Here is a 24,279-nt window from a genome sequence, read left to right on the forward strand (position 1 = left end):
TGGGAGATCGTTGGCTCGTCGCCCTCGGTCGAGGACCGTTGGCCCGGGAAGACCTAGGGACTTTAACCGGGGTTTTCTCAGTGTTCTCTGAATGTCTTGAGGTGCTCGGGGCTCGTTGTGATCTGTGCTCTTCGTGGACGTGCCCCAAAGGCTCACCGGGAGACGTTCATGACCACTGAAACGTCCCTCGGGAAATCGAGTCGAGTTCCGGAAGGTCATCTGAAGCTTGTTCCTCAACCTTGGTGGTCCCTGGGTGCATGTAGACTTGTTTTGGGGGGCCGTCTGCTTGTCAGAGGAGCGGGCCCCGGGAGCTTTGTCAGAAAAGGCGTCCGTGAGAGATCGGGGTGTCCCGGCTCATGTGGCTTGCCCCGGAAATGCGTCCGGACGTGTCGTTGGTCACTTTGGCACTGAGAGGGATTTTTGGAGTCCCATATTGGGCACCTTTCGGTGCTTCGGTGACTCGATGATGAATAGTGCCACAGTGCCAGCCCCGTCGTTTTGGGGATTCCTTGTTCGTTCGTTCTTCTGATGGCTCTCTTCTGCTCTTCTAATGGACCCAGCTCTTCTCCTGTCGTTCATGACTCTGTGACCGCACGTTCGCCTCTGATTGCCGGGTGATGGATAGTAATCCGGTCTTTGGTCGAGGATTCTCGTGTAGGAAGCCGGTGGGCCAAAATGGGGTGCTGACAGCCGTATCACAAGTATCTCGAGGAGTTAGTGGAGAACTTCGAGAAAGTCTCGTTCACGTATACACCACGCATGAAGAACCAATTGCCGATGCACTCGCAACGCTCGCTTCCATGGTGAGCATCACAAAAGAGAATCTCATCGAGCCCTTCAAATTCAAGATTGCTCAGGGCCTTGCCCATTGCGATGTAATCGACGCTGTCGATGGTAAACCTTGGTATGCAGATATCAAGCACTTGCTGCAAACTGGCCAATTCCCTGCTTTTACTGATCGTCATGACCGGAGAACTCTTTAGCGCATTGCAGCAAATTTCTTCTTGAGCGGTGAGACTCTCTACCGCCGTTCATTCAACGCTACACTACTACGGTGTGTCGACGAAAATGAGGCACAATGTCTCATGGAAGAAGTGCATGAAGGAAATTGCGGACCGCACATGAACGGGCTCATGCTAGTGAAGAAGCTCATGCGATTTGGTTACTTCTGGTCCACAATGGAAACTGACTGCGTCAAGCATGTCAGGCACTGTCATCTGTGCCAAGTTTACGTGAATCAAATCAAAGCCCTGTCCAATGAACTGCATCCAATGGCAGCTCCGTGGCCCTTCTCAATGTGGGGGATGGACGTAATTGGTCCTATCAGCCCGAAAGCATCTAACGGACACTTGTTCATACTGGTAGCTATCGATTAATTCACTAAATGGATCGAGACTATCACTCTTGCGTCGGTTACTGCAAAGGTCGTGTTACGCTTCCTCAAGCGCGACATCATTGCACGCTATGGGGTCCCTGCGACTCTCATCACGGACAATGCCAAGAACTTGAACAACAAACTCAATGACGAGCTCTGTGCACGGTTCAAGATCTTACATCGCAACTCCTCTCCGTATCGTCCCCAAATGAATGGTGCGATAGAGGCAGCAAACAAAAACATTAAGAAAATCATCGCAAAAATGACGGTAAATTACAAGGACTAGCACGAGATGCTCCCGTTTGCACTCTTGGCTTATCGGACATCTGTCCGCTCGTCTATCGGGGAAACCCCGTATTCTTTGGTCTACGGCATGAAATCAATTCTTCTAGTTGAAGTGGAGATTCCCTCCATGAGGGTCCTTGCCGAGTCCAAGCTCAAGGAAGCAGAATGGACGAAGCAGCGCTACGAACAACTTAATCTCATCAATGAGAGGCGACTAATAGTATTTTGCCACGGTCAGTGCTATCATCAAAGAATGGCCTGAGCATTTAACAAGAAAGTTCGTCCCCGCGAGTTAAGCCCTGACGACCTCGTCTTGCGGAAAGTCTTGCACATCGCCCCATATTCTAGGGGCAAATTCGCTTATAAGTACGACTGTCCCTTCATTGTCATGGAGGTCTTCGACGGAGGGGCAATCATTCTCAATGACATGGACGGTGCTAGTTTCACGGGGCCAACGAAAGCGAAAAAGGAACAGAAATTCAAAACTTCATACCCGTGAAACTAATTCTAAGACCTCCTAGAAGAATAAGAGTAAATAAAAGCATACCTAGAATTTTAAAACTGTTGACCAAGCGTCCCACACGTAACGCCTCTACCGGTATCCACACCGATTTTGTCGACGAGTTTTCGAGATCGACGGTACTAGCGACTAACACTCGAAAGAAACACTGGTGCGACCCTCGAAATTTATTAGACTTAATTGGACCTAATGAGTTGAACAATTCAACTCAATTATGCCCATTTATATACATACATGTATATCTTATATATTTGTGTATGTAAACGTACACAGACACATGCATACATGTATATCTTATCTATATATATATTTGTATGCTTTGTACCCTATATATAACAAACAGGAGGGGAAGAAAATTCAAATCCCACCGACGTGGGATTAGAATTACATGGGCTTCCCACATGACATGTGTCCAAGTAAATGGCATCATTTAATTAGCCCATGTGTAGGGTATGTATAAATGTAGACATATGTATGGCCCATGTGTATGTCCAAATGTAGACATATGAATGGCCCATGTGTATGTATAAATCGGTCTAATAAATTATGTCTAATTAATCGGTAAATTTCATCTCATTAAATATTCGATTAATCGGTTGCACCTTAAATCATCTAATCTCTATTAGACGATTTTATTGTTTCAAAATATCCCGTCGATTTAGTCGTCGTGTGTGACCCTGTAGGTTCCCAATTACGTTGATAGTAATATCGAAATCTTTATTTCAATATTACAAACAGTGAGCGGCATCTAGCAATGCATCACTGTTACTCAAGTAATCAGAAAGTTAATTTCTCGACGAACTTCGTGACCTACATTACTGTGTAATATAATCCATTGTCCTCATATCTCTATTGAGCCCAAGGCATGGTCGATGACATCCTTGTATGGTTCAATATCTCTCTTTCTTGGTTTACCGAGTAAGTCTATCAGAACAAATGAACTCGATATCGTTATATCGACTCATTTGGGTATGCATACACTTTTAGACTTAACCACCAAATGGCCGTGAGATATCTCTCCCATTTCGTAGGAGGGATAAATCCTATCTTGGTCACTCACATTCCTCTCCATGCTCTATGATATACCCAATAACTATCTTTATAACCAGCCTGTTACGGTGGCGTTTGACAGTATCAAAGTATATGACATTACATGTAGGAATCCATTGTGACCTCAAGTCAAAGGACCATTACACTATAGTCACTTTGAGATATGCTAATGACAGTCACGTAACAACCCATGTAGCAATCTCATGGCGGGTCAGTCCAATACACATTACTTTTAATGTATACATGTGGTGTGACTTGATATCTGCGATCCAGTGTCTTTCACCTGGATCTGATTGGTATCGACTCGTCATACTTAAAGCATATGAGACATTTGATCGAGTGCATAACATAGCATACATGATGGATCCAATAGCTGACGTATATGGAATCCTATTCATGCGGTCCCTCTCATCATGAGTAGAAGGACTCTGAGCCTTTGAAAGGCTTATGCCAATGTAACATAGGCAGCGACCCTTTCTTAGAATCTTGCATGCTAAAACGCCGAAGCACTTTATCTATGTATGCACTCTGACTTAGGCCAAGCAATCTCTTGGATCTATCTCTATAGATCTTGATACTTAGCACGTAGGTAGCTTCGTCTAAGTCCTTTATAGAGAAACACCTTCCCAACCAAGTCTTCACAGATTGTAGGGAAGGAATGTCATTCCCGATCAGAAGTATGTCGTCTACATACAACACCAGGAAGATCACTATTCTCCCACTAACCTTCTTGTAAACACAGGGTTCATCTTCATTCTTAATGAAACCAAACTCTTTGATTGCATCATCAAAACGAAGATTCCAGCTCCTAGAAACTTGCTTCAGCCCATAAATAGACCATTGTAGCTTACAAACCTTTCTGGCACTATGTGGATCGACAAAACCCTCAGGTTGTGTCATATACACATCCTCGACGAGCTTCCCGTTCATGAAAGCAGTTTTGACATCTATTTGTCAGATCTCATAATCATAATAAGCTGCAATTGCAAGTAAGATCTTAATGGATTTAAGCATAGCCACCGGGGAAAAGGTTTCATCATAGTCAACACCATGAACTTGTCTAGAACCTTTTGCCACAAGTCGGCCCTTAAAGGTAATCACATTACCGTCCATGTCAGTCTTCTTCTTGAAGACCCACTTACACCCAATGGGTTTTGCCCCTTCAGGTGGATCAACCAAAGTCCATACTTGGTTGTACATGGACTCTATCTCAGATCTCATGGCCTCTAGCCATTTCTCAGAGTCAGGGCCTATTACGGCTTCTGCATAGGTTGTAGGCTCATCATTATCTATGAGCAATACGTCATTATTTTGAGTCACGAGAAATCCATATCTCTCGGGCTCATGACGTATCCTACTAGACCTACGAGGCTCCTGTGTCACCTGTGCAGAAGATTGTGCCACAACACCTTGTGGTACTTGTTCTGCAACATCACCCGTCGATTGGTCAATGTCATTTTGTGGTAGAACTTCCACAAGTTCTAATTTCCTCCCACTAGTTCCTTTGGAGAGAAACTCTTTCTCAAGGAATACCGCAGTTCGAGCAACAAACACTTTGCCCTCGATGGGATTATAGAAATAGTATCATCGAGTTTCCTTAGGATACCCCACAAAGTAACATTTGTCTGATTTAGGGCCAAGCTTATCCGAAGACAATCTCTTCACATAAGCTTCGCAACCCCATATTTTTAGAAAAGACATCTTGGGACGCTTCCCATACCACATCTCATATGGTGTCCTTTCAACTAATTTCGACAGAGCATTGTTTAATATGAGAGCAGCTGTCTGTAGAGCATATCCCCAGAAGGAGTCAGGTAAGTTTGCATGACTCATCAAAGATCGAACCATATCTAATAAAGTTTGATTCCTCCTCTCAGCTACACCATTCCACTGTGGTGTTTCAGGTGGAGTCAGTTGAGATAAAATCTCACACTGTTTAAGATAGTCAGCGAACTCATAACTCAAATATTCACCTCCGCGATCTGATCGAAGAACTTTAATGCTTTTACCCAACTGATTCTCCACTTCATTCTTAAATTCTTTGAACTTTTCAAAGGATTCAGATTTGTGTTTCATCAAATACACATATCCAAATCTACTGAAATCATCAATAAATGTAATGAAGTAGAGATACCCACCTCTAGTAAGCTTGTTTACTGGTCCACATACATCGGTATGTATGAGAGCCAGAAAATCACTAGCTCGCTCACCCTTTCCGGTAAAAGGGGCCTTAGTCATTTTTCCCATTAAACAAGGTTTGCACGTCTCGATCGATTCTAAATCAAACGAGTCCAATAATCCATCCTTATGGAGTCTAGAGATGCGACCCTCGCTAATGTGGCCTAAACGACAATGCTAGAGGTAAGTCAGGTTCGAATCATTAGATTTGAGCTGTTTAGTTTCCACATTATAAATAGGCATATCTAGATCAAGAACATATAAACCATTACTTAAATGTGCACTACCATAATATACATCATTCATGTACATAGAACAACACTTGTTCTTGATAGTGAAACAAAATCCCTTCTTGTCCAAACAAGAAACATATATTATGTTTCTACTAATAGTAGGTACATAATAACAGTCGTTAAGATCTAATACTAGCCCAGTAGGCAAAACCAGGTGATAAGTCCCAACAGTTAATGCAGCAACTCTTGCTCTATTTCCAACTCATAGGTCCACTTCGCTTTTTGCCAACGATCTACTGTCCCTTAGGTCCTGCATATTTCCACAAATATGAGCACCTCACCCGGTTTCTAATACCCAAGATGTAGAAGTAGTAGATACATTAATCTCTATAACATGGATACCTGAAGTGGAAGTCTCACTTCCTTTCTTCTTCTTCAACTCCTCCAAGTATACCTTGCAATTCTGTTTCCAATATCCAGTGTTGCCATTATGGAAACACTAATCATCCTTCACCACCTTGGCTTTACTCTTCACCACCTTGGCTTTACCCAAGTCATATTTGGATGCACCTTTAGCCCTCTTGCCTTTACTCTTGCCCTTGCCCTTTCTTTTGGTCCCCTGGACCATTAGAATGGACTTCCCCTTGCTGATATCATGCTCAGTTGTTCTCAACATGTTAAGCAGTTCAGGCAATGGTTTATTGTAGTCATTCATATTATAGCTCATGACGAACTAACTATAACTGCTGGGCAGTGACTATAGGACTAAATCTGTGGCCAACTCTTGACCTAGAGGAAATCTCAGTCTTCCTAAAGTCTCGACGTACCAATCATATCGAGTACATGAGGACCTACCGGGCTGCCTTCAGTCAACCTTGCTTGAAAAAGTGCCTTAGAAATCTCAAACCTCTCATGTCGGGCCTGCTCTTGATAGAGCTACCTGAGATGCACGATCATATCGTACGCCTTCATGTTCTCGTGTTACTTCTGAAGCTCCAAGTCCATGGTGACTAACATGAGACATCCGACGTTTACGGCATCATCATGATGCTTACTATAAGCATCTTTCTCAGCTTGGGGGGCATCGTCAGGTGGTGGCGCAAGAAGAGGTTGCTCTAAGACATATAGTTTTTTTTCTTGGGTGAGAACAATTCTCAAGTTTCGAAACCAACCTAGGAAATTATTCCCTGACAGTTTGTCCTTATCAAGGACGGATTGCAAACAAAAAGTACTAGAAGTGCTCCCTGCCATGGTAACTACCACAGAAATATGCAAAAATAAGTATTATGACACAACAATATTTAATGAGGATTTTATTAAATATTGCTCCCACTATTTATATAAAATTAATGACCCTCAACATTGATTCAGAGAATATCATTCTCATAGTAGTTCAAGATCCATATCTCACCAAGCTCTGAGTCAGCGAGGACTGATTCACCCAAAACTGGCTATTTAGGTAGGGAACTCACTTTCCCAATTGCATCACATGTAACTCTTTATTAGTTGGGTGAATAACTCCTTATTCAAATCTATCTTGTAGATCGATGCCCAACTACATGCCTCTGAACTCCTAATCCTATTAGGTTTGCTCAGTTAAGTTCGACCCACTTGTAAACACCACGTCTTACTAGGATAGATGAAGGCATCTTGCGAGGGCAAGGTCTACACACTCATTGATCTTGGTCTTAACGAACGCTACACTGTGGAAGGATATGGACTTAATATTTTGAGGGATTTTATTAACATTTAATCGATCTCGCCATACACTATTATGTAACCATTACATAATAGTCCACACGTATAACTATTATACTAACACAACTAGGACCTAGTCCATGTCTAACAGTCATGCATCGCAAATATCAATACCAAGCATAAAATCATATTTTATGCTATTATCTACTCAGATTTTAACTAGCTAGGCTCTGATACCAATTGCTAGTTTCACGGGGCCAACGGAAGCAAAAAAGGAACATAAATTCAAAATTTCCTACCCGTGAAACTAATTCCAAGACCTACTAGAAGAATAAGAGTAAATAAAAGCGTACCTGAAATTTTAAAATTGCCGACCAAGCGTCCCATGCGTGACGCCTCTACCGGTATCCACACCGATTTTGTCGACGAGTCTTCGAGATCGACGGTACTAGCGACCAACACTCGAAAGAAACACCGGTGCGACCCTCGAAATTTATTAGACTTAATTGGACCTAACGAGTTGAACAATTCAACTCAATTATGCCCATTTATATACATACATGTATATCTTATATATTTGTGTATGTAAACGTACACAGACACATGCATACATATATATCTCATCTCTATATATATTTGTATGCTTTGTACCTTATATATAACAAACAGGAAGGGAAGAAAATTCAAATCCCACCGATGTGGGATTAGAATTACATGGGCTCCCCACATGACATGTGTCCAGGTAAATGGCATCATTTAATTAGCCCATGTGTATGTATAAATGTAGATATATGTATGGCCCATGTGTATGTCTAAATGTAGACATGTGAATGCCCTATGTGTACGTATAAATCGGTCTAATAAATTATGTCTAATTAATCGGTAAATTTAATCTCATTAAATATCCGATTAATCGGTCGCACCTTAAATAATCTAATCTCTATTAGACAATTTTATTGTTTCAAAATATCCCTTCGATTTAGTCGTCGTGTGTGACTCTGTAGGTTCCCAATTACGTTAATAGTAATATCGAAATCTCTATTTCAATATTACAAACAGTGAGCGGCATCTAGCAATGCATCACTGTTACTCAAGTAATCGAAAAGTTAATTTCTCGATGAACCTTGTGACCTACATTACTGTGTAATATAATCCATTGTCCTCTATATCTCTATTGAGCCCAAGGCATGGTCGATGACATCCTTGTATGGTTCAATATCTCTCTTTCTTGGTTTACCGGGTAAGTCTATCAGAACAAATGAACTCGATATCGCTATATCGACTCATTTGGGTATGCATACACTTTTAGACTTAATCACCAAATGGCCGTGAGATATCTCTCCCGTTTCGTAAGAGGGATAAATCCTATCTTGGTCACTCACATTCCTCTCCATGCTCTATGATATATCCAATAACTATCTTTATAACCAGCCTGTTACGGTGGCATTTGATAGTATCAAAGTATATGACATTACATGTAGGAATCCATGGTGACCTCAAGTCAAAGGACCATTACACTATAGTCACTTTGAGATATGCTAATGACAGTCACGTAACAATCCATGTAGCAATCTCATGGCGGGTCAGTTCAATACACATTACTCTTAATGTATACATGTGGTGTGACTTGATATCTCCATATCCATGACCTGTGAGATTTGGTCATCAATCAACACCCACACCAGTCTAATCGTATTATCATTGTCCTAATTAACGATAATACTTTAACTAGGGACATTTGGGAATAATGTTCGGTAATTATAGGATCTCACGACCAAGTCACACTTGATGCCTATAGAACCTACTATTCCAAGGACACTATTGTGTAAAATCATATTTAGCACAATCTACACAATAACAGAAATGCCTCGTATTATAATGAAATACATATCATATTACAAAATTGATGATAGATTGCCTCTAAGACATACACCAATTCCCAACAGACGGGAACGAGAACGCTCTTCTGGTCAATGCTGATTCTCTTTTGAAATACTATCCTTGATAGTGTTTATCTCATCCCACGGCGGGTGCTTCGTCAATGCACATTGCTTTTTGCTTTTCTTTGCACGCACAATCCTAGCACTCTCATTTCTGCTAATTCTTGTACTACCCTTCTTTTGCTCTTTCCATTTCTCAGAACTTTTGAGAGAAAAAGAATAAATTTCCTGTTAGGTTGAAAACCTCTTTAAGGCGACCTAGGCAAAAATTATGGAATGAGGGGCATGGTCTAAAATCCTGCAAAGGGGGGTCGTGGCAGAAGGAGAGTACAAAATAAAATCCTCGCTAGGCTGAAAACCCGAAAAGGGCGGTCTAGACAAAAGTTAGAGGAACCGAGAGGTGCGATCAGACCCAATACGGGCAGTCGTAGCAAATGGTGAGCTCTAAACGAGGGAAATGTCAAATAAAAAATACCCCGCTAGGTCGTCACGCGTCTTGCAACCTAGACAAAAGTTCGGGGCCTTTGGCAGCTCGACCACGAAATGACAGCTACACTTACACTTAGTGTGAAGCGACAACGAGTAGTGGTTTGGCAGTCTACGACTCAAGCAAACTCTCCTTGACTCTCCGGGCATGAGACACCTTTCGACATGGGGTCGAATCGTTGTATCCTTGATCTGAAGGATCCCAAAGATCCCTCCCTTTACCTTAATGCAAATTCCACGGGTCATCCCCATTTGGCAAAAAGCTTTTCTTTTGAGCCAAAGTTTTGTGGGACACGACCACCTTTCAAATGGTCACCGAGTCCAAAATCCCTGAAGCATTGTTACTTGGATTTCTTTGCACATCTCCATTACGGCTATAGCACGCGACTGACAAAAATTATTAGCTTCTCTTTTCTTGTACACAGATATAGGAACGTGGGTCCTTGAGTGTGTCTTCCTTTGATGGATACATGTCTGCCTTACGCAAGGGTGACAATCTCGATCTGAGAAAGAAGTCTTCAAAGCATCAATCGATACATTCAAATGCACTGCAACCAGACAACGAGCAACAAAGCATTCTGTTACAGCATCTCTTACACCGTCGACAAGCACAATGCCCAAATTGAATCACAATGATTCCTTCCACACCTCATACCATTCCCAAGCATTTGCACTTACATTAGGCTTTGCATCAAGTTTCCAGTTTACTTTCATGCTTTGCAAGTTCACCGAGCTTGCTCGCTCGTGCTTCTTGCAACCTTGCTGAGTCCGCACACCAGTGCGAGTTTTTTTTATACTTCGCAAGTTCACCGAGCCTGCTCGCTCGTGCCTCTTGCAACCTTGCCGGATCTTTTCACCCGTGCGAGTTTTCTTTTATGCTTCGCAAGTTCGCCGAGCCTGCTCGCTCGTGCCTCTTGCAACCTTGCCGGGTCTGCTCACCCGTGCGAGCTTACTTTTATGCTTTGCAAGTTCGTCGAGCCTGCTCGCTCGTGCTTCTTGCAACCTTGCCGGGTCTGCTCACCGGTGCGAGCTTACTTTCATGCTTCGCAAGTTTGCCGAGCTCGCTCGCTCGTGCCTCTTGCAACCTTGCCGGGTTTGATCACCCGTGCGAGTTTACTTTCATGCTTTGCAAGTTTGCTGAGCCTGCTCGCTCGTGCGTCTGCTCACCAGTGCGAGCTTACTTTTATGCTTCATAAGTTCGCCGAGCCTGCTCGCTCGTGCTTCTTGCAACCTTGCTGGCTCTACTCAGCCGTGCGAGCTTACTTTCATGCTTCGCAAGTTCGTCGAGCCCGCTAGCTCGTGCCTCTTGCAACCTTGCCGGGTCTGCTCACCCGTGCGAGTTTACTTTCATGCTTCGCAAGTTCGCCGAGCCTGCTCGCTCGTGCTTCTTGCAACCTTGTCGGGTCTGCTCACCCGTGCGAGTTTTCTTTCATGCTTCGCAAGTTCGCCGAGCCTGCTCGCTCATTCTTCTTGCAACCTTGCCGGGTCTGCTCACCCGTGCGAGTTTACTCTCATGCTTTGCAAGTTCGCCGAGCCCGCTCGCTCGTGCTTCTTGCAACCTTACCGGGTCTGCTCACCCATGCGACCTTACTTCATGCATCTTTTCTTTACTTTCTGCAAAGCTTGTCCAAGTCTTATTTTGTTTCTTCTTTCTTTGCATTAGGTACAATATTCCCTACATATCCAAAGAGGGAGGAAAGGATTGTCAAGGGAGATGTCAAAGCAAACATTCTGACCAAAACGGGGTTCTTCTTTATGTCTTTGACCGAATCCTCTATCCGAACATCTAGCCAAAGAGGGGCAAGCTGTCAGCACCTCATTTTGGTCCATCAAGCAAACAAGGCTCATCGACAGTATACAATACCATGACTCGAGTGTAGATACAGTTGAAAGGCTCAACAGAGCAAGAAAATCACTATTCACCTCAAGTTAGCAAAATCAAGCAAATAACGTATGCACACGACAGAAGAACGGCCTTGGTCATTAGAAGCTAACAGAGTGACCAGAAAGCTGAACAATATCCAAAACCAGCATTTCCAGAGTTCACACGAACAGTGCTATTTTCCGATAGTTCGCTCGATCGTCAGAAGATAGCCAATATTGGACTTCAAAAATCAACATCAATGCCAAATAGAGGAAAAGTGTCTTCAAACGCATTTCACAAATCATCTGCTCTATATAGAGCAACTTTCTGTATACAGATAACTTTTCAGTGGAAGTCCAAAAATGCCGGTTTTCCAGAGAAAAGTTAATTACAAATGTCAGATTCGACCATGCCCCACAAGCATACAGAGCATGAACAATGCTTCAGATTTTCTCTTGGAAGCCACACAGACACTTCAAATGACTTCCGAGTGACAAAACGAGCATACCCCTCTTCGGAAATGCATAACCGGAGACTGATTTGACGGAATTACGGCAAACGAAGTTCATACTGCATTGCCCTGGAAACTCCAGCGGACATTCGCAATTGGGCAAAATAGACAACAAAACCCTTCTCGGTTTCCCGAGTAACCTCCGAAGAGCAGAAAAGGCAATTTTTGACAGAAATGCATATCCGGAGGTCCTTTTTAGGGAAACTTGACGCCGGATGCCTACCTTACACAGTGCTAGCCTTCTCAAGGCTCAATGTGGAATCGTCGGAATGAATCACACAACTCATCTCGACCTCCCAAGCAATATTTTAAGGGTCTCAGATGCGCTTTTCATGTCCTTAGAGGTCCAATCTCGACAACCAGAGATCATAGTGATCTCCGGATCATCCAAGCAACTCAGAAAACAATCTGAAAAATCTAGTTTCGGCCTCCTAGGTCATCTCCAGCTTCATATTTATATTACCAGCTTAAGGGTCAAGTGCCCACGTTATTTGACAATTTATGTCTAAATGACCGACGTGAGATGTAGATACAAGATATGCTGTCAGAAGTGGGTAACCTCACTCTGAATGCTTAAAATGAGCAAAGCCGGCTTCCAAGCCTCATACGGACCCGGGACATTTTTCCACGGAAAGTGTCAATCTTGGGCTCATTAAATCCGTTTTCCCGTGCATGTCAACAATTCGACGTTCAATTCGAACCACGAACTTCGAATGCGCGACCAATCGAGACCCGAGCTTTCTCCCAGTCTTTCCTCTTGAGCCGTGGGGTCCACGGGCTGCCCAAGGGCAGCCGCCCCTTGCCCCAAAAGTTTCGGCCTCTTCCTCCTCTTCTCTTGCACTCACTTAACCCAAAATATCCAAGGAAATTGAAGACAACACTCAAGCCTTCATCAATGCTCATTAATGCTTCTTGGCTCTTCCACATGAAGAATGCATGGCTCATATTCATCCTCATCTTCATTAAGTGGCCGAAATTTGCTAAGCATGGAGGTTAAGGGCACTTGCTTTCATTAATTGTGTCATTAGCTTTGCCTATAAATTGTCCAAAAGTGATTAAGTTAATCACTTCTCTTCTTGCACACTCTCTCTAAGCTTTCTTCCTCTAGAAATCCTCTCAAACTCCATAACCAACAGCAGCCAAGAACCAGCAAGCTTCAGTACTCAAAAACCGAAAAGAAAACACCGAACAAAACCCGAAATCATTAAGCTAGAAACCGATGTTCATCATCTCGACTTAAATTTGAAAATTCTCAAACTCCATGGACCACATGTTTTGGACCTAAGGATTTCATTTCTGAACTCAAATTTTCAGTTTGAGTTCATTTGCTTATCATTTCAGGTCGATTTCATCGTTTCGGGCGAAGGACGTGCCCTCGGATAAACTGTACACTCGTAGCTACCCGCTAGCCGTGCGCATAGCCGCACGCCCACACGCCCACGCGCTCCCGCACGCCCACGCGCTCCCGCACGTCCCGCCTGCTCGTCCCGTGCGCCTGACGCCCTCCAACGTCCGTTGCCGCACGTTGCAACATTCGAACGTCCATCCAAGGACTCCACCGAGTCACCCGACTCTCAAACACTTTCCCGACTCTTTCCTCGTATCCCGGGACAAGGTATAACATTCTTGACTTAGAGAAGTTAGGACTTTTTACATTATTTGTATGCTTATGAAGTAATATGGCGTTCTAAGTATGTTTAGCTAGCAAAACTTAATTTTTATACACTGTCATGTTATATTATGCATGTTTATTACCGAATAATTTGTTTGCATGTTGGAAAAAAGTTTGGATCGTATTTTAGAAGTCATTTCCAACCCGGGAGAAGCAAAGCAACTCTCGACCATCTCTTGAAATAGAGTGATCGAGACTTGTTTTTGCTCTTTTCGGGTTAGAATATGTCTTCTTGGCCCTATCCAAGTTAGTTTCCGAGTTTATTTTATTTTTCCCACATGCATGAAGCCGATAGTGTTTTATCGATTCCATAAATAACGTGTTTCTGCATGCTTCCATGTTTAAATGCGTTAAACAAATTATGGCAATACCGGCTTTTGTCAAAATGTGTCATTTATCGTGTTTGTTATTTGAGCATGCGAGAAATGATTCAAAACAAGACGGGGAAACTTCATGGAACCTAATACGGGTCATGAGACCTCTCGGCTTTCTCCAACGAGAATTGGCCGAGAGTCTCATGGAGTTATTCGGGTTCCCTGAGGCTTCCTCTTCCCGTTTTAAAGTCCGTTCTCGGATTCCGTGCAACTTGCAAGTTCCTTTAAATCGAGAATCTCACATGAAATGTCTTTCAAGCAAACATGCATGGATTCGAATATCGATGACTTATTTGGGTTCATTTGGTTATGAGGGTATTTTTGGTTATTTGACCAAATTATCCTCGATCCTTGTAAATCCGTCTCGGTCATCGAATCACGAATCGTTTTCACAATTAATGCATTCGGCAATAACTTTAAGCGTTAATTCTACGAACGGGTTAATCGGGACGCTCACACGGTTAATTCATTCAACCATAAACAACCTTGCACGAATTGGACATCAATCCGTAACTCGCGTCGACGAATTACAAAACGGTGTTAATGCCCTTTTCAAAATCGCACTGTTTCCCTTTTCTGAAAATAAATTTTCAAATCTAGGGCAAGAGCATCATTTTCTGATTTGGCGACATCCTAGGGTTAGTTTGACAGAAACAAGACGGTATCGGAATAGGAATGGGCTACTTGTTCAGGCGCAGGTTCATCTGCATAGCCCTTCTTATTTCCACTGATGAGTTTCTATCATCCTAGAATAGTTTAGGGCGCTAGTCGGATATTCTGTATCAAAATACGATCACCTGACTAATCATTTTCACTCGACTTAACCAAATGCTAGAAAATAGTTAGGTGGAACTCTAGGTTCCAAATCTAGAGTCAAAACACAAGTTTGGATAAATTCAGTATAACTTTAGTGTCACAATATCGAATCACTGTAAAAGCAATCCACACACACAAAACCTGACTACGAACACCCGATATGTCAAGTTTTCAAACCCAAGCCGAATGTTAAAACATTGGCACATGCTTGTTTGTATAGGGTAGGATTTGCATGCCAAAATACCCCGGATCAACAATTTGTTAAAACACGTACACTTGACAATAACAAACACCTTGTCTGTTATTAACATGTTACGTGTTCTCTTCTGCACTTGCTTGTCATGCGGGTCGAGCTTTATCCCTAGGCCGAATAATATTAGTGTTCAACGCCCTAATCACCAATCACAGGGTCCAACGCCCTAATTATCACTCACAAGGTTCAATGCCCTATTTACTGAGAGCTCACTGATTTGCATTTTTCGATTTTTTCCTAAACTCACGGTGAGTCGAGCGGAATATTAACCGAAAGCAAATCGAATGGGATTCAATCATTTGTAAATTGTAATTTATTGTATTTATTGTATTTATTCTGATAGCACATTGTAAGGATTTATTTGTACACTCGTTGTTGTAAAAATCCCATTCAGTGAGCGAAACGTTCGAGAGTCGAATTAATTGAATCAATTCAACGTTTGCTCATAGGAAAGTAAACCCCAAAAGCTCGCGGTTTCGGTTCATGCATGGAGTCAACCGTTATGGTTCGATGAACTGTAACGAAAGATAGTGAACCCATTTCTCGACATGCGGGCTTACTTTTCTCTCGAATTCTCAATCGACATCGTTTAACTCACCGAATTTAAGGTGTCAAAACGTGCGAATCGAGTGCACCCTAATTCATGAGGTAAATAAAAATAAAAATGCAAGCACAGCAAACCAGAGTACCGAAAGGGCGTGCGGGATATAGGCCCGCACGTAATGTGAACCCCCGAATTCGGACTTTCAGGTTCCGAATAAACTAATGCCTTAGCAAATTAGGTGTTCCATACCCCTAGACCCGGGTAACTTATCTGCCCTCGAGCTTCGGGTCGTAAAATGATAAGTGGCGACTCCTTCTCACGTGTGTTCTCACGCGTCCCTACGGGAAGGTGGAACAATCCATCAAGCCGCGCGATCCAAAAGCGCGCATGCGGGCCCCGACGAGAGTCCACATTCGAGTTCGTACAGGAATTGTTTGAAAAATTAACTCACTTAGGCGCCCTACTCACCACTGTTGTGATTTTTGTACTTATTTAAAATTAATTAGTCAAATCTTTAGAAATCAAATTTACCTAGTTTTTAGCCCTAGAGTTTGAAGTTTAAGAGTCGATCAAGTCCTTAAGTGAAAAATAAACAGGTCTACTTCTAGGCAAAGTTAGTTAGTATATCCTCTTTTTAATTGTTCTAATAGCACTTTAACATTTAGTGAAAGAGGTAGAAGAAGCTTTGTACTTAGTGATTTCTATAAAAGAAGTCTGAAAAGTGTTAGTGAGCATTCAAAAAAAAAAAACAAGCAAGCATAGCCTTTACTCCAATGACTCAAGAATTGAGTTATGAGTATCCTAACTTGAATGTTAGAGTGAAGAAGAGTTCGTAGGGGTCCCTTTAAAATCCGGTCACTTGGGTGATAAGCCCGGGATGTGCCGACTCAATGAACTCACTATAACAAGAAAGGCGGAAAGCCAAAAGTTCAAACAAAAATTGAACTTGAAAAAAACATTTTGCTTGAGAAACAGAAAGGAAAAATTGAATGCAAAAACAAAAAATGAATTAAGACTTGTAATAAAAAGGAAGAAAACCTAGGGACGAAGCAGATACCATATGCTTTCACTACCTTGTTGACTTAGAGGGATAATTAGAAGGATCATATGCCTGCTAACAACTGTGAAGTTTAAATGTGTATTTTTCTTTCTAGGACTGAGTATCTACTTTTGAAATAGAAATCTTAGGCTAAACGCTTGGATTAAAATTTGTTTTCTCTAGATTAGCTGGTTAATTTCAACTGTAGTACTCTGATCACATGTTTCCAGTTTGGTTTGAGTAGTGGGCACAACAAAATAGCGAGTCATAAATTGTGAAATATGATATGCTTAAATCAGTGAATATGAAAATTTGTACTCTCTATGATAGATTTCTTTCCTTGGTCTTATTTATTTGCTTGAGGACAAGCACCGGTTCAAGTGTGGGGAAGTTGATAAGGGCATATTATACTCATATTTTATTGTGCAATTCATGTCAAATTATTATTAATTTTATAGAAATTATAAGAAGTTGGTGCTTAATTATGTGTAGTTTGATATTGTAGGTCTTTGAGGACTTAGATGGAATTACGAGCAATATTGAGGAGTTTTGTGCAATTTGAAGCCAGCCTATATATTTTGGAAATCTTTTTTTATTTTGGATATAAATACTCCTTATGACAAGATTGTGAGGACCCCTTCTTTTTATCTATCTTTTACCATTCTTTTAACCTAGAGAGTCTTCGAGAGAGTCTTGCTCTTGAGCCGTCACCTTGATCAATTGATTGGAAGCAAAGCATTGTGGAAGAGACTACTCCTTGAAGGAATTGTTGGGCTTTTATTTTAGGATTCAATATCTTGAGTTTACTGCTGAATATGAATTTTATTGTAATGACTCATTTGAATTATAATTGTGTTTTCAATTCCATGATGTTCTAAGCTTCTCTTGTAGGAATATGATGAAACCCTAGGTAGCTAATATGATGATTGTAGCCATGTTATAGGATTAATATATGTGTGGATGATTCATGATCGCAATTCCTATAATTTCAATTTTAATTCTTAATTGGTTATAATCATTAGAAACACTATTGATATGGGAGTTGATATAGGTTTTGTTAGGAATTCTTGATTATACTAATTAGTTAAATGCAGAAGCTGAGTTAATTAATTTAATTAGAGATTATCCAGGGATTAATGCAATCATAGCACTGGAAGGTGTATGATTGTAATTTAGAGTCCACAATTAATTAGAGATGCGGGAGCTGATTAATTAATTAGGGGTTTAAGACTTTATTTTTAAAGGCTTGATAAACTCACTTGAATGACCACATAACTATTGATCTATATATCATGATGACAATCTAATTAGTGAAACTAGGGTGGATTCTCTTTTTCCCACTTCTAATTGATATATTTTCATACAATTCTCTTTCTGTTCTTTGTGACTATTTAGGTTGGTTAGTAGTTAATTAGTTAATTCTCTCAATTTGATTGCCTAGATAATAATATAATCTAATATAGGTTTAGTACTTAATTAATCCCCGTGGGATCGACACTCTATTAACCACTATATTACTTGATCTGACCTAGTGCACTTGCCAGTAGAATTGGCGCTTATCTTTATATATATTCGCAGTGGATCAAGTTTTTGGCACCGTTGCTGGGGATTAATTTAATATTAGACCATCTTTAGTTCTATTGTTAATTTAAGAGAACTTTACTGTGTGTTTGTTTCTTGTTCTCTTTGCAGGCATTATCTGCGCATGAGTAGAAGTGCTGAACTTCTACCATTAGATCCTGAGATAGAGCGCACCTTGCACCAGTTGAGAAGTGAGAACATAAGAAGGGAAGAATTGCAGGCAGTTGAGATGGCAGACAAAGACATCAACCACCAGATACAGGGTGCTACCAGAGCACTTCGAGACTATGCAATACCTACTATTATGGGTTCTGCGATCAGAAGGCCCACTATTCTAGCTAATAACTTTGAACTGAAGCCGGCACTCATCTAGATGGTTCAATCAAATCAGTTTGGAGGATATCCCAACGAAAGTCTTGATAAGCATATTCCAGGATTCCTCCAATACTGTAACACGATAAAGATGAATAATATTGAGGAGTGGCAATGAATTGGACACAGTCAATAGAAAAGCTCAAACCCAGAAGCAGAGTCTAGAAAAAGATAAAGGTAAGCAAAAGGTGGAGGAACCAAGGCAGAAGTCACTAGAGGTGAAATCGTATGTTTCTCCTGTCCCTTTTCCAGGAAGATTGAAGCAACAACAGCTGGACGTCCAATTTGCTAAATTCCTAGATGTCTTTAAAGAGCTGCAAATTAACATTTCATTTGCAGAAGCACTCCAGCAGATGCTTTCATATGCCAGATTCATAAAGGATTTGCTCACTAAAAAGAGGAAGATTGATGGGAGTGAGCCTATGATGCTTACGAGGGAGCCTGTGATGCTTACGAGGGAGTGTTCTATGATTCTCCAGAAGGACTTGCTAACTTACCACGCAAACAAAGAGATCAGGTGTCACGACTCGAAATTTCGGCAGAGTTTTCCCTATATTTCTTCGATATCTCTTATCCCATAACTATTCATATAAAACATGCTTTACATAACTCCCTAAAACATATAACTAATCCAACAAGCTCTCATGTATTTATTTATATAAATATAATTCCAGCAAAGCTACATCACTAAACCAATTAGCTAAAAGTTTCAGGTCATAACATTTTCAAATACATTCTATACAAAAAAGAGTGTCTATCAAATAATTAAGGTCCCTATCTAGTTATCCGAGCTGATCACCGATATCAAAAATGGTTCTCCCGCGCAGCTAGAAGCTTATCTGGAAAAATATATATAGGGTGTGAGCTGGGTCTCAGTGATCACAAAATTCCAAAGTGAAATGAACTATTATTAACTAGAATTATATTTTTTTAAAAAATGAGCAAAGATAATACTAGTATGCCCAAATCCGTCATTTAATTCACCAACACAGCATATTATACAATACATACAAATAATTACTAAACTCATTCGTAAATAATCAATTATCTTATAACCATATAATAATATTAAAATTAACTATTAACTCAGCATCACCTAACAGTCACACACTGACTAAATCAAGCATCAACAAACACGATTTTTACAGAACAATTTCAAACAATCTCAACAATCATCACATCTCCAGCAATCAAACAAGACAAACAATATACAACAAAACCAATCAATATAGCCATAGGGTCGCATTCCCTTACGACAATTTAAGACGGTACCGTGACCCTGCATATCTCATCCAAACCCATTTTTTTATTTCCGCCGGGTCCAGCGGTCATTTGTGCCCCACTTGCTATCCCGCCGGGTCCAGCGGCCATTTGTGCCCCACTTTCTATCCCGCCGAGTTCAGCGGCCATTTGTGCCCCACTTTCTATCCCGCCGGGTCCAGCGGCCATTTGTGTCCCACTTTCTATCCCGCCGGGTCCAGCGGCCATTTGTGTCCCACTTGCTATTCCGCCGGGTCCAGCGGCCATTTGTGTCCTACTTGCTATTCCGCCGGGTCTAGCGGCCATTAAAGCCCCATTTTCTATCCCGCCGAGTCCAGCGGCCCCATGGTTATAGTCAACCAAGTCACGTTAACATACACAATCACCATTTATCCACGAAAACCATATATAGCACAATTAGGCAACATAGTCATACAAAAACAAGCAGTAGAAGCATATCACAACCAATATACATATTTTTCGATAAATTGCAAACCATAGAAGTATAATCCAGCTAACCCATTCATCGGTAACTTTCCTTAAAATTAACACCCATACGATTCATGTCTCATATAATGACGTCAGAGTCCATCACTTATCTTATATCCGCATATAAGCCATCTATACCCTCCATACAATTATTTACCAGCTAAAGCTCTTACAGTAATCACATAACCTCAAATAGACGATAATAACACAAATAGAAACATCTCTCAAAACCTTTTACATAGCCTAACAAAACCCATTTCTTAATCTCTAACTATCACAATATTTCTCTTAAATAATTTATATAACTATAGTATATCATTTTACAAGGGAATAAAGTACTCACATAACATACATATATATATATATATATATATCATTTCACAATGACATGAAGTACTCACCTAACACCAAAAATGATTCACCAAACTTAACCTTCAGGGTGCACAATCGATGTCCTCAGCTCCTATCAATCACGAGTATAGCCTGAAAAACAAGTTATTCCTAGCTATCATTTTCTTCACTAATTCTCATACTAAATCATCCCACGATGGCCTTAGAGGATCAACGAAGCTAAGACTTAAATACAACAATAGCACTAGCCACCAAACACTATAAGGTAGTAACAAAATTCTTATTATTAAATTCTTACTCTAGGTAATTTATCAGGATTACTGATTCATCATAACATGTGTGTGTGTATATATATATATATATATATTGAGGTATCAATGCAAACTAACTAAATCAGCCTACATATCTTAAATATCCGAAGAAACTAATATCATCATCTCCAACTTGTACCTTGTCCTAACTACCTCCAGTAACAAGGTACCTTTCATGATTAAGAAATTTATCCTCATCAAAATCATTCTAAGGTAATAGAATCATTCTTTGCAAAATTCTCACCCTGACTAACTTCAACAAAGCAACATAAATCAAAAGGGCCAACTAACAATCGATAGAGTAATACCATTTAACCTAAACAAAATATTTAGATCAGCACTCACAGGGCAGCTCAATGACTCTAATAAGAAATAAATCGACCAATAACATTTACTCTTATAATACTTTTAATACACATCAGCTAGTTTGGTATATCTCCCTAAGTCATCCATTAAACAAAACTCCTATCTGCCACTGTTGAAACTATTTTTTAAGAAAATCAATTTCGCATAGGCAACTCAAACAATAAGAGCAACTGATAATAAGGTGCTTAAACCCGATTTTAAATATTTCAAAACAACAGCAAAATTCTCCTCAATAACCTCACCAACCAAGTTTATATCCTAACATAATAACACATCAAAACATCTAACTTAATTCAGTCTATCCTCATCAAATTTCAAGGCAAACTAAAATTCAACTTCACTATAGCCAATCAACTTCGCCATATTCATCTAGACAATCCACTTAGGTAATAAAATACTAGTATAATTAAAGTTTAAGCCAAGAGATCTTCCTCCTTAGCAAACAAGATAATATGTAATATCGATATAGCCCATTGTAACTAAACTTACACACTCAAGATACCCTTCCTATTTCCTAATTCATTAAAACAATTAACACTAAATAAAGGAAGGCCTAACAAATGAAAGAAAAAGTTTCATACACAAACATATATATGTATATCTACCAAGTCTGTAGCCCACCCAAATTAAAATGCGGAAATCAAGCAATTTATCAGTGAAATTCAAGAGCATCAGCATTTCTACTTCAATTAGCCATTAATCCATGACCCCAAATCAACCCACTTTTCCAATTCCCAAATTCAATAACTCAGCTAGCTCAATTACTCCAAAGGAACGACAAGAATAATACAATAAAATACAAGAAAAGCTCATGACATCAGAGAAAGCAATTCAGCAAAATACCTAAACATACCCGTTACCCGAATGCAAGCTAGGTTAGAAGACTCTCTGAACCTATCATTCCTCTTACTCTTCTTGTTCTTCTTCTTCTTCTTCTTCTTCGATCTTGCTCTGCCCGTCATCTCTCCCTCGCGTTGTTTCTCTACTCGGGTCTGCTCTGTTCTTCTTCCCGTGAACAGAGCTGAAACTCAACCCTCTCTTGCATGAGTTTCATCCCGAGCTCCCGGCCACCCACTCTACCCCCTATCGTCTGTCCCATCTCTCCTCTCCAATGGAGCTCTCTCTCTCTCTCTCACACCCTCTGTTTCTCTTCTTTTTTTGCCCGAACAGGGAAGCTTCTAGACCAAAAGTAAAATGAAGATGCTGAGATGATGGAGGCGGTGGAAGTTATGGGCTCAAGGGAAGTTATTTGGGCCAGGTGGGCTCCTAATGTTTTTCAAGCCCATTTTTAACAATCTGCACCATAAATATATATATACATAGTATATATACTTCCAACTGTTTTAGTGCCATCAATATATACACACCATATATATATATACACACACACTATATGCATGAGTTTGTGAAAAAGTCGGGTCTCACATCAGGGGAGTTTCATTGTCCCTTACACTATAGGGAATTTCCATTTTGAGAAAGTTCTTATCGATTCAGGTACAAGTATAAATTTAATGCCTCTGTCTACTTTCAAGAAACTTGGATTTGGAGAATGTAAGGAAATTCATGTTACCTTGCAACTTGCTGACAGGAGTATCAAATATCCAAAGGGCATTGTCGAGAATGTCCTGGTGAAGGTAGACAAATTCATATTTCCAGTTGACTTCATAGTCCTGGTAATGGAAGAGGACAGAGAGGTGCCCATGATCCTTGGCAAACCATTCCTTGCGACAGGTAAAGCATTAATAGATGTGGAACAAGGTAAGCTCACTTTAAGAGTTATGGATGAACAAATAACTTTTAATGTTTATTATGCCATATAGAAATTTGATGATGGCAAATCCTGTTACACCATTGATATTATTCACTATTCACATAAGTGTGTCCATGTAGGGTTGCCTGAAATGCCAAATGTTAATGGATGCTGAAAGATGCGTCTATATGGGGCGATGACGGATCAGTTTAAAGTTGAGGCTATAGGCATTTTTGGTTATTATTAAGGACTGGTATTTACTGGACCTGAAAGTGGCTTATATTGTTTCGTCTTTTAGATGAAATTAGGTTTCTACTTCTGAATTGGACAAATCTGGTTCTTCTTATTCTTTTAGAAATAGCAAGTTCAATTTATTTTTTGGTTTAGATATTAGTTGTACTAGTTCTTTATCTAGTTGTGATAATCTATTTTTTGTTTAATACTATTACCTCATAGAGTGAAATCTTGCATGCAATTTCACGTGGTACAAAGCATAAATTAACGATGAGAGTTTCATTAATTTATGGCACCGCACCTAGGTCACATGTCTAAATAATGTAAATGATCTTGCGTCTGTTGGAATTCTTGATTGCCCTGATTTGATGAACTTTGAAGTCTGCATTGAGTTTATAGAGGGGAAATAGACAAACTTCAGGAGATTAGGTGATAATCATAGTTCAGGGGTCTTATAACTAATCCATTTGGATATTTATGGACCTTTCCCTATGGTTTCTTGGAATGGTCAACAATATTTCATTTAGAGACTACTACTTTCGATATGATTACCTATACCTAATTAGTGAGAAGTCTCAAGCACTAAATGTGTTCAAGTCCTATAAGGGCCGAGATTGAAAACTAACTTGGCAAGATGATTAAGGTCGTTAGATCTGATTGTGGTGAATACCATGGTAGATTTGATGGGTTAGGTGAACACTATCTAAGATCTTTCGCTAAATCCATA

The 24,279-nt window shown here is 40.5% G+C and overlaps 1 long non-coding RNA gene across 1 annotated transcript; it reads right to left on the minus strand.

The window, feature by feature from the left end:
* Window positions 1-19,391: 19,391 nt before the first annotated feature.
* Window positions 19,392-22,756, minus strand: LOC116189160. The gene is made up of 2 exons (XR_004152351.1): window positions 22,422-22,756; window positions 19,392-19,630 (listed from the first exon to the last, which is right to left on the minus strand). It is a non-coding gene; the product is annotated as an uncharacterized LOC116189160 (long non-coding RNA).
* Between the last annotated feature and the right edge of the window lie 1,523 nt (window positions 22,757-24,279).

Source organism: Punica granatum, chromosome 1 (genome assembly GCF_007655135.1).
Source record: "Punica granatum isolate Tunisia-2019 chromosome 1, ASM765513v2, whole genome shotgun sequence".
In the NCBI taxonomy this organism is placed as follows: Eukaryota; Viridiplantae; Streptophyta; class Magnoliopsida; order Myrtales; family Lythraceae; genus Punica; species Punica granatum.